Below are 12,214 nucleotides of genomic sequence, written 5' to 3'. Positions count from 1 at the left end.
ATTCAAATAAATTCCAATTTATCAATTAAATCTCATTTACATGAGTAACAATTAATTCCTAAACAAGCAAGAATAATAATTCATTAAATTCCAAGGATTTTCCAATTTATTAATTAGCTTCACAAGCTGGAATAAATTATTAAAGTATCGTGTAATTATTATTATTAGGCCCGATTTCTGCCGAGGACGTACGGCCCGATCCAGAGTGTCGTGTACACTGCCGAGGGACATGCGGCGCGATCCATAGATGTATTTATCCTGCCGAGGCGTTCGGCCCGCTCCACAAGAAAGGAGGACATTTTCTTATGTGCCTACAGAAGGTGAGTATATTTATTATAAGATAAAATTTGGGAGGAGAACAATTTCTTTTAACAATTAATTTATTTAAAAAAAAAATTAAGCATATGAAAATTTCATATTTTTCTACTTTTCATGACAATTCACAATATATACATCAATTATTTTAATTAATAAAGAATACAATTCACACAAGTAATTCATACTTTGAGTCTTAAACTACCCGGACTTTAGCATTAATAGTAGCTACGCACGGACTCTTATCACCTCGTGCGTACGTTGCCCCCGCAATTAGAAATAACTATTCAATTTAATCCCTATGGAGTAATTTTCCCCTCACAAGATTAGACAAGAGGCGTACCTCGTCTTGCTCACATTTAATCCACTATAAGGCCTTTTCCACGATTATCCAACTCCGTATGGCTCGAATCTAGCCAAAATATTTCGATACAATCACTAAATATTATAGGAATCAATTCTATAAGAAAATACCACATTTTAAAGAAAAGATCCCGAAATTAATTAAATATTCGCCTGCGGGGCCCACATCTCGGAATCTGGCGAAAGTTATGAAATATGACAACCCATTCAATTACGAGTCCAACGATACCAATTTCACTCAAATCCGACTCTGAATCGATACCGAAATCTCAAAAATTCGTTTCTATGAGATTTCTAAAAATTTCTCAAATTTAAATCTCAAAACACAAATTTATGGTGAAAACAATGATATACTTGTTTATGTATACCAAATCCGAGTTAGAATCACTTACCCCAATATTTTTCCCTCGAAAATCTGTCAAAAGTCGCCTCTGCTCAAGCTCAATTTCGTCAAAAATGGCAAATGGGACGAATGCCCTCTTTTTTTAAAACTGCCCAGCAGCCTCCGGAACTGGTCCTCGAACTGGGACTCGATCGCGGCTTCGATCCTAGGCTCGAGCCTGGACCTCGGTCATGGCCTCGATCAGGGCATCGAGGTTGGGCCTTCGATCAGGACATCGAGATTGGGCCTTCGATCAGGGCATCGAGCATGTGCCTTCGATCAGGGCATCAAGCATGGGCCTTCGATCAAGGCATCGAGCATGGGTCTCGATCCTAGCCCTCGAGCCTTACCTTTGATCATGTCCTCGAGCTTGACCTTCGATCGTGGATTCAATCTCAAGATCAAGCCTAAGCCTCGTCAACCCTGGGCTCGATACATGGGCTCGATATCAACACAAAATATCCAACATAAGAGGAAACACTGCAACAGCTTTTAAGTCTAATTTTTGATCCTCTAACCATCCGAAACTCACCCAAGGCCCTCGGGACCTCAACCAAATATACCAACAAGTTCTAAAACATCATACAAACTTAGTCGAACCTCTAAATCACGTCAAACAATGATAAAACCATGAATCATACCCCAATTCAAGCTTAATGAAACTAAGAGTTTTCAACTTCTACATTCGATGTCGGAACCTATCAAATCAACTCTGATTGACCTCAAATTTTACACACAAGTCATAAATGATATAACGGAGCTATGAAAAATTTTGGAACTGGATTCCTACTCCGGTATCAAAAGTCAACTCATCGATCAAACTTCGAAACTTAAATTCTTGTTTTTAGCCATTTCAAGCCTAATTTAACTACGGACTTCCAAATAAAATTCTGAACATGCTCCTAAGTCCAAAATCACCATACGGAGCTATTGGAATCAATAAAATTCTATTCCGGGGTCGTTTTCATATAATTAGACATCCGGTCACTATTCGAACTTAAGTATTTTAATTGTTTCTTCAAATTTCCATATCTCGGGCTAGGGACCTCGAAATTTGGTTCCGGACATACGCCCAAGTCCCAAATCACGATACGGACCTACCGGAACTGTCAAAACACTGATCCGAGTCCGTTTGCTCAAAATATTGACCAAAGTCAATTCAATTGAGTTTTAAACTTCTAATCCACATTTTAAATCCATTTTTCACATAAAAACTTTCCATAAATTTTTTTACGGATTGTGCACGCAAGTCGAGGAATGATACATAGTACTTTTCGAGGTCTTAGAACACATAATTAATTATTAAATTTAAAGATAATATTTTGGGTCATCACATAAAATGCATCACGATGGTCTTATAATTATCGGGTACACCTGTCCTAGAAGGACCCAACCCCTGTGTTGAGTCCCTAAAGTCGAATGCATGTGATGCAAACATACATTCCTACTAGGGATCCGGTATGAGGCTATGTTATTCTAGTTTTAAAATCCGGGGGGGAGTGTTTTAGACGTGGCTTACCCAAGCGGACAGTTCGAGCCGAGGTGGGGGCAACGTATCGGGAGCACAAAAGTCTACCTGGCCTAGTTACTGATCCAACCTCGTTCTATTTGGTATGACCTCTAACAAAAAAGTGGGCCACGCGCACGTGTGCACTATAAATTCAGAAGACTTAGAAGGGAGGCGTACGACGGCAGTTTATATAGTTCAAATAATACCAAAGCGGTAAATGAGCGTCAATTAGCGCATTAGGCCCACAAACACAGTAATATCAACAATCAAGAAAGCCAAGTACAGATCAAATTACAAACTCAAATTCTGGGTTTTTGTCCCCAACAGAGTCGCTAGAGTCGTCACACCCCTTTTTACCCACAAAAGAAATGTGTATGGATTGTTGTGGGTTAAAGAGTTTTTTCAATTAAAGTAACAAATTTGAGTAAGGATTATTTTATTTACAGAGCCGCCACTTGGAATTGATTTTTTAGGTGTTCCAAGTCACCTTTTATTTGAATCTCTATTCAAAGGAAGATTTGACTCTTTTATTATTGGTCTGCGAAAATAAAGTCTGGGTAAGGAATTTTGTTGACCGGGGAGAAGGTGTAAGGCATTCCCCAAGTCCCGTGGTTCCAGCACGGTCGCTTTATTGACTACAACTTGGCTTGAATTAATTTTGGATAAACTAGGATTTATTGGTTTTCATATTTTATCTATTCGATTTTAATTATTCAAATATGGAATTATCTTTGAAACGAATCACGTGTGTGAATCCGTTTTGTTTATTATACCAAAATCTTATCACGCTTACGTGTACACAATTAATAGCATTTTATTATTAAGATTGTTTTGGCCAAAGTTAACACACTTCGGTTTATTTTTTGAAAATTACAATTATGTCACACAAATGTATACATAATCGCGATAAACTAACTAAAGGCGTGCCTAAAGCACTCTATCGGTGTTCATTATTCTTCCTATATTTTTGAGATTATTGTAAGGTCATGAATTATGGAATTACTTGTGGAAGAAGTATATGATTTTAGATATTTGAATAAATAAACCATCATATACCAACACCCTATAATTCAACAATTGAAGCCCAAACTTATTAGGGTCCAAATCTTCGCAACTTTAAAGCAAGTTTGAATACAATATTTCCAGAAACATGATTAAGTATATAACATTTAAGGACTAATTTACATTATTATTTATAAAATTTAAAGGCAAATAAATAAAATCACATGAAATAAGATTAAAAGAATAGAGGAAAGAATAAACCTTTAATGCAAAATTTTCAATTAAATGAGTTTCCAAGAGCAGGTGCAGAAACTCAGACGAACGTCAAACAAGCATAAGCGAAGAAGAACATCAAAGCTAGTGAACGGAGCTCCAACGAAATCCTCGACCTCGACTATTGACTTCACTTTTTGGCGTGTAAAAAGGGATGTTATGAAGTATTTTTGTTGGGTTTTGGTTGATGAATAGCTATATTTTTCGATAAGAAAATACGAAAAAAGAATGGCACTAATAGAAATTCCATTAGAATAGAATTTCTTTTTCCTCGACCTCGACCTCTCTTTTTTTTCTTTCTCCTTCTTCCTGTTTTCTTATCATATTTATCTTTTATTTATAGAAAAAAATTCGAATTTGTTTCAGATTTTTTTTATTTTATTTTATTATTTTTTAATTAAAAACAATCCCCACTTCTCTTTTTTTTTTATAAATAATAATAAATTCCCCACTTTCCTTTACTTTTAGTTTTTAATTTTCCATGTTTTTAATTTTATTATATTTAAATTCCCACTTTTTTTACTTTTTTATTTTTATTTTCCACTTATTTTACTTTACTTTTAAATTTCCACTTACTTTTACTTTTTTTTAAAACAAATTCAGCTAAATTTACTTTTATTTTTTAATTCCAACTTTCTTTTACTTTTCATTTTTTAAATTTCCACATTCTTTTACTTTTATTTTTTTAACTTTTCACTTTCTTTTACTTTTAAAAAAAAACAATTTCCACCTACTTTTACTTTTACTTTTTTATTCCATAATTTTAATTTTCCTATTATTTTATTCCCATCCGAAAATAAAAAAATATTTTTTTTAGTTTTTTTAATTTATTTTATTTTAAAATAAGGATAAAAAATAAAAATAATACTAATAGGAATAATTTGACCTTTTAAATTATTTTTAATTTTTATCCGATAAAAAATATTTAACAAAGCTAAAAAAATATATTAAATTTCTAAAAATATTTACATAGTAGAAGATGATAAAATTTTAAATATAGTCAAAAATTAGGTGCTCACACCAAGGATAGATATAAGAAGAGGAGATGAGAAGCTTAAACTCAGAGCAAGGAGATGAGAGGAACAAATATTTGTTTCTTCAATAATAGACGTAATCCTTCTTACTAACGCTAGTCCATTTTTAACCATTTGCTAAATGGGTCTCGATCCCAAATAAAACTCTCCAACATTTTACCTAGCCCAATAATCCCAATTGACTCAGCTTCATTCATCTCTTCTAGCCCATAAGACCTTACAGAGTCATCTTGGTTCACAACAAAATCCATTAGGTAATACCAACTAATTGTGATTAACAGTTAAGACTTTAGTCATGAAAATTTGTTCGTTATCGTTAGAGTTCTCTTTTAGTCTGTTTCGCGACATGTAGATTCATATAATTGACTCTAACTATCGTAACGTTGAGGTCCTAGATCAAAATTAAGAATGTTTATTCAAGTAAAAGCCTACAGTTGTTTTATGGAGTGCTTGTAGTCAGTGAAACAAAAAATTATTTTTCCAAATACAGAGATTGTAAGAGTGAAACACCTTAAGTAAAATTATTGGGGTAAAATTCAAAAATAGCCATAATTATAAGTGGTAATTGAAAAATAGGCACAATTTCAAAAGTAATCAAAATTTAGCCATTTTTCATGTAAAGATAAATCTGAACGAAAACACTAATCAAAATCCAAAAAATATTCCAGCATAATACACTAGAGTTCCAGTATAATATACTGGACTTCCAGCATAATATAGTGGAATTTCAGCATAATATACTGGACTTCCAGCATAATATACTAGTCCAGCATAATATGTTGGAAGTTCACACACAAGTGCTCCAATCTCCAGTATATTATGTTGAAACTTTCCGTGTATTGGAGTTCTAGTAGAATATGCCGGAAGTTCACACACGGGTGCACCAATTTCCAGTATATTATGCTGGAACTTTCCGTGTTGCAGTAAAAAAGTGGCTATTTTTCAGTGACTTTGCAAACGCTGTCTATTTTTCAATTAACAGTCTAAAAACTGGCTAGCCCGAGCTATTTTCCCAAAATATTGCCATCTTTTTCTATTCCCTTTAGTTTCACTTCTCTTTTCCTTGTTTAAATAAATCATGACAAACGTAAAGGATCTGGTCTCTCTATCAAGTAAACATTATCAATAGAGTGAGAATGAGTCTTACCTACCTTTTCAACCCCAATGATCTCACATTTCTTTTCATTTCCAAATGAGACATTACCTCCTTTAAGGTCCTCAAGTGAAAGGAAACGGTTCTTGCTTCCTGTCATGTGCTTTGAGCAGCCACTATCCATGTACCATATTTGGCTACTCCCCTTCACTCGGACCTACAAAAAGAAATTAGGGGTTAGTCTTAGGAACACAAACTAGTTTGGGTCCCTTTCTATAGGCAAAAGGATAAATCACATTCTTTTTAGCCCAACTTGGCAGCCTATATTTCCCTAGAAGAAATTTTTTGTTCTTTTGACTTGCCTTCTCTTTTGCAGTGCATTCACTTTTATAGTGACCAGTGTTACCACAGTGTGTGCAAATCTTGTTCTCAGGGAATTTGAGGTACTTACTTTTGGGATCCCACTTAGGTGCAGAGTTCCCAAAACCAAGTCCTTTTCTGTTGCTACTATTATGTTCTTGTAGCCATAAATGTGCATTAGAGGACCTGCTCCATTTACAAGTTTTGTCTAGCTCATGCTTGACCTTGTTTAGATCCCCCATTAGGACTCTTACATGTTCATCCCTCTTATATAGCTCATTTTTTACCTTTACTAAATCTTTTTCTAGTGTGAGTTGTATGACACTAGCTATTTCTTTACCTATTCCTAACTTCAATTTCATATTATCATATCTAAGTTATAAGACAAATGTGTCAAGTGCATGAACTTGGTTCTTCAAAACAATATTTTTATTTTCAGTTTCACAAGCCCTAAGTTCTAGGTTTTTGCACTTTTCTTTCAAAATGACACACTCCTTTGACAATTGTTCTTCTTCACAACTTATATACTTAGATTCATCAATTAAAGTTAGCAACAGTTCTGATAATCTATCTTTGGAAAGAAATTTAATTTTATCCTTTAGGTCCAGAAAACTTATTTCAGATTTTTCATCAGGTTCTTCTTCAGATTCTTGAATTGTTATAAGAAATCGTTCATCATCATCATCATCATCATCATCATCAATGTCCTCATCTAAATTGTCTTCCCAAGCATCAACCATTGCTTTGTATGGCCCTTTGTTGTCTTTTTTCTTATCATGAACTTGTTCCTTCTTTCTATTTCTTCTTTTAGATCTCTCCTTTTTCTACTCAACTTACCACATAGGACAGTTCTTGATCATGTGGTTATTTTTACCACATTTGAAGCATCTATCAGTCATCTGCAAGTGATCTCTTCTCCTCTCCTTCCACAACGAATAGTAGAGATCATTGGATAGTGGTGGCCTAGTGGTGGATTGCTCTTTACAGTTTTCAGGTAGTGCACTCATCTTGATCATTTTCTAAGGTGTTAGCCTTTTCACGGATAACCTGCTCTGATACCAATTGATGTTTTATACTTCAATACCACACAATAGGGAGGTGATTTGTGTGATGCCTGATTTTTGCGTGCACTGGATTATCGAAGGACCTGGTTCTTCTATGCATTCCTTACACTACAGTTACAGAATAAATAATACAGAAAGTAAAGAATACAAGGATTTTTACGGGGAAAACACCCAGATCAAAAGGTGAAAAACCTACGACTTACTACCCAGTAGGATTTTTCCAAACATTTCACTACAACTCTGAGCCAACAACAAAGTTTACAAACTCTTGCAAACCTAAGGATTACCTCTAACCCTTGTAGCAATACGCCACAACTGTTGCGACTACTTCAAATTAACTCTAACATGAAAGATACAACTCAAGTACCTAGTATAACTTGCTTCTTAGAAAGCTGAAAGGTACAACTCAAAAAGCTTACTATACTTTGAACTAGAAATAAAGAAAGACATATAAAACTCTTTATGGAGCTAGTTTTTCAAGCTGGTTCATGTATCTTCATGATCGCACTCTTAAATCTCACAGGAATTGCTCACAAAATTGTCACGACCGAGAATTCCCACCTTCGGGACCGTGATGGCGCCTAACATTTCACTTGCTAGGCAAGCCAACGTTAGAGAATCTTTAAGCCAATTTTAATCAATTTCAATAAGTAAAATCAATTAAGCCGAAATGAAACCAAAACTGAGTGCGGAATAACATAATAACCAATAATACCTAAGTACAACCCAGATGTAGAGTCACAATTCACAAGCTTCTAGAGTTTCTACATATAGAGTTTGAAATAAGAACAACTGTCTCAGTTGATAAGAACAATAAATAAGGGGAAAGTGGAAGGGGACTTCAAGGTCTGTGGACGCCAGCAGATCTACCTCGAGTCTCCAAAAGCAAATCCAAGCTGAAACGCCTCACGGACAGCTGGGACCAGTACCAAAATCTGCACAAGAAGTACAGAGTGTAGTATGAGTACAACCGACCCAATGTACTCCGTAAGTGCCGAGCCTAACCTCAACGAGGAAGTGACGAGGCTATGACAAGACACCCATATAAATAAACCTGTACAGATAACAATATGCGTACAACATAACAACAAATAAAAGCTAAACATGTGTTTTGGGAGGGGACATACGAAAGGGGTACACGATACGATAAATACAGTAGGGAATGATAACAAGAAACAGTCAATAAGCCTTTAACCAGCAAAACGAATAAACATAATGAACAAAACTGCACGACATCACCCTTCGTGCTTTTACTTTTAACCTCACTATGAAACAATAATAATAACGGCACTGCATCACCCTTCGTGCTTTTATTCTCACTTTCATCATAAATCAATAGATACGGCACGACATCACCCTTCGTGCATTACTCACAAATATGGCATGGCATCACTCTTCGTGCATTAACACTCACATATGGCACGATATCACCCTTCGTGCTTTAAAACTCACATATGGCACAACATCACCCTTCATGCATTAACACTCACATATGGCACGGCATCACCCTTCGTGCATTAACACTCGCATATGGCATGTCATCACCCTTCGTGCATTAACACTCTCACTTACCATGTAACAATGAACATATAATAAAAGGAAGATAGAATAAGCAAGAACATGCCTTACATCAACAATGATTCCCCAATACCAACCTCAACTTCGGAAATAATTCTCAATTATCTCAGATAGCTCATAAATGCAAAAAGTATGATCAATTTAGTAATTAACTAGTCTAAGCATGGATATTATGATCAAAAAAGAATTAAATTATAGGAAACAAGTCCCACCCGCAAGCTTTGACCCAACAACAATGCATAAGTACTCGTCACCTCACATATACGGTGTACCCAACAATTAGACATGTAGAAAATAGACAAATAAGTCATAATCCCTCAAGTCAAGGTTAACCACGACACTTACCTCCCTCCAAAGACCAACTCAAGGCTCAACCACAAATTTGCCTTTCGAACAAGCCTCTAAACCAATCAAATCTAGCAACTTATCAACAAAACGATTCAAAATAAGTCTTAGGAACTACCCACGAATGAAAAAGGTTCAATTTAGGTCATTATTGAAAACGTCAACAAAAGTCAACTCCTAGGCCCGCTTGGTACAAACCCAAAATTCGAACCAAAACCCGATTACCCATTCACCCCCAAGCCCGGTTATGTAATTTGTTTCAAAATCCGACCTCAATTTGAGGTTTAAATTCCAATTTTACAAAACTTCCTAATTTTTCCCAAACCCCTAATTTCCACCATGAAAATCCTAGATTTTAGGTTGAAATCTTATGAAATGTAATGAAAAATTGAAATAAAATAGGTTAGAATCACTTACCAATGAATTGGGGAAGAAGGGCTCATCGAAAAATCGCCTCTAGGGTTCTCTAGGTTGGAAATTTTGAAAGAATGAGAGAAATCCCGTCTAACTCAATTTTGACACAGCTGCAGATGTCGCAATTGCGATAACTTGTTCGCAATTGCGGACATCGCAATTGCGAGAAAGAGATCGCAATTGCGAACTCCTCTAAGAATCCCATTAAGCGCATTTGCGATAAAATGGTCGCAAATGCGACCCCTGATGCCCTCGCAAATGTGAAAATCATAACAAAGGTGTTGAATGGCAAATGCCACTCTGCCTTCGCAAAAGCGGAAATGGCAAGTTCGCAATTGCGAACTTTTACCTTGCAAATGTGAGGTCCTCCAGCCATGCCCAAGCTCGCAAATGCGATGGTTCCTTCGCAAATGCAAGGCTCGCAAATGCGAAATCTGCAGCAGATACCAGAAAACTCATCCACCAGCTATGATTCTAAGTCCAAATTCACTATGTAGCCTATCCGAAACTCACCCGAGCCCTCAGGGCTCCAAACCAAATATGAACACAAGTTTAAAATCATCCTACGAACTTGTCGCGTGATCAAATCGCCAAAATAACACCTAGAACTATGAATCAGACACCAAAATCAAATGAGATTTTCAAGAAACTTTTAGAACTTTTATTTTAACAACTGGACGTCTGAATCACGTCAAACCAACTCTATTTCTCACCAAATTTAACAGACAAGTCATAAATATAGTAATGGACCTATAACGGGTTTCGGAATAAAAATACGGACACGGTATCAACAAAGCCAAACATTGGTCAAACCTTTAGATTTATTAAGCCTTTAAACTTCAAAATTTCGACAAAAAGTGATAACTCGAGCTAAGGACCTCTGAATTCGATCCCGGGCATACGCTTAGGTCCTAAATCATGATACGATCACACCAAGACCGTCCAAATACGGATCCAGATGCGTTTGTTTAAAATTTTGACCGAAGTCAACTCAAATGGATTTTTAAGGCAAAATTTCATATTTTATCAATTTTTAACATAAAAGCCTTCCGAAAAAACATCCGGACTGCGCACGCAAATCAAGGAAGGCTAAAATGGGATATTTAAGGTTTCAAAATACAGAATTAAGGTTTAAAACTCTAGATGACCTATCAGGTCATCACAGAAATGCCTTGTTACTTTGCTCTCAATTCGTGCTTAACTTTAGTATGTGTGCATCACTTGTAAAAGAGAACACAACAGATATATATAGAATTAGAAAATAAAGATTAACTGGAGTTATAATGCTTTACTCTTCCTTGGTGGAAGAGTTCTAGTTATCTTCAACTTTCAACTCATTCCTTATCTTGGATAGAGTTCTCTTTAAGTAAGGAGTCCTTCTCTCTATCAAATATGCAACCTTTTCATTCAGGGATTATCAGAAATAACCACTTATACTTATCTCTTTCACGTGCATGCCCTTTGCTTGATTTTCCCCGCCAACTATGTACATTGTCCATGGACCCGGTTCATGCATGTGTTCCTTTGGCAATCATCCAAACCAAAACCGCTCAGGATGACAAGAAGGTAGATTGTACGCAGACCTTAACCCTACTTTGTGCAGGTAAAGGTTGTTTTCGATACCACAATAATCTTTAGAAAAAAAGTGTCACAACCCGAAAATCCCACCTTCGAGACCATGATGGCGCCTTACATTTCACTTGCTAGGCAAGCTAACGTTAGAAAAATTTAAACCATTTAACAATTCATTTAATTTAATAGTAAAAAAACCAAACAACTAGAGAAAATTGTCTGAATTAAAGTGAACAAAACAAAATAAATGCGATGTCCAAATACCATCCCAGAACTGGAGTCACAAGTGCACAAGCTTCAAGAATAATACAAACAAGGGTTTGAATAAATTAAAGTTGTCTGAAAGAAAGCACACAGCTAAAATAAAGTAGAACGGGACTTCAGAGCTGCGAACGCCGTGCAACTATACCTCAAGTCTCCACTAGTAGCTTGAATCTGAGCAAGTCTATGGTATGCCGCTGGGACCAACTCTAAAATCTGCACAAGATGTGCAGAGTGTAGTATGAGTACAACCGACTCCATGTACTCTGTAAGTAGCGAGCCTAACCTCGACAAAGTAGTGACGAGGCTAAGGCAGGTCACTTACATTAACTTGTACGCAATAATAGTAATAACACCAATAATAGAAATAAAACAAGTATCTCATTTCAACAGTTGAATTCAACTCGGCAGTCATAACTAATTATTATTTCAATCAATTTCAGTTCTTCATTTAACACTCAGGAATTTCTAACTTCCACTTCCACTCAAGACCCACAAAGTCCGCGAGAGCCCAACAACAAAATCCATAGTGATACGCTCCCACTTCCACTCAGGAATTTCTAACTTTTGAAGCAAACCACCAGGTCTCTGATGCTCGTACTTGACTTGTTGACAATTTAGACACCGAGCTACATATGCCACTATATC

Source organism: Nicotiana tabacum, chromosome 17, assembly GCF_000715075.1.
Source record: "Nicotiana tabacum cultivar K326 chromosome 17, ASM71507v2, whole genome shotgun sequence".
In the NCBI taxonomy this organism is placed as follows: Eukaryota; Viridiplantae; Streptophyta; class Magnoliopsida; order Solanales; family Solanaceae; genus Nicotiana; species Nicotiana tabacum.
Note: the sequence above shows the minus strand (reverse complement) of the source record.